Raw genomic sequence first — 881 nt, 5'->3', positions numbered from 1 at the left:
GAATTAATAATTCAGACTTGTATCGGAGCACAAGCATATATTGGAATAAATAATTATAAAGGCAACAAAGTCCAGATGTCCACAAAAGAAATCAATAAGGATAATAAGAAAAAAATAATTAAAATATATTTTATTTAGACACAAAAAACACGCCAGTATTTATTTATTTTAAATAAATTTAATTAATACTATTAGTAGGTTACTGGTACACCATCAGTTGTCAAATTATCGATACCACATTCGTTTGTACCTCGTTGAATTTTGAAAAGACCGTTGTCACCCAGATCTACGTTCCATAACTTGACTATCAACTAGTATGACTGAATAGGTACTGAACTTACTTTCTGATGATCATTTAGTTCGCCATTCGTTCATCAGTAATTTGGCGAATATTGCCGATATTAAAATTATAATTCGTACTATGATATGCAACGACACGCTTCCACATATAAGTATGTTTATCATTATTATAAAATAATTCCTTTACACTAGTCGATCCTAAAAGAAAAAATATACCCTCAGTAGATTTCAATCAAAAAAAGTTGGCCACCCCTGGTAATTGGTATATAGTATACCTTTTACCTATGTACTCAGTGAGCATTTTATGAGAGTGAACAAAAAAAAGGTGGGTAGGTCGCTCTGCTGTACAGTAGGTTACATGTGTGTCACTGTATAATGGATAGTGTTAAATTTGAATTCAATGATATAATATCACTGTATAAGAAAAACGATTCTGAGCGGAGACGGTTTGTCAGTCTAGGTATTAGACATACCTATTATAGGTATACTTATCTATAGTATTAAAAAAAATTGATCTATAATAGGTATCAATAATAAATTCCAAATTAATCATATCACAATATCCATTAGGTAACGTGTTA

Source organism: Acyrthosiphon pisum, chromosome X (assembly GCF_005508785.2).
Source record: "Acyrthosiphon pisum isolate AL4f chromosome X, pea_aphid_22Mar2018_4r6ur, whole genome shotgun sequence".
In the NCBI taxonomy this organism is placed as follows: Eukaryota; Metazoa; Arthropoda; class Insecta; order Hemiptera; family Aphididae; genus Acyrthosiphon; species Acyrthosiphon pisum.
This window is presented reverse-complemented; position numbering follows the sequence as displayed.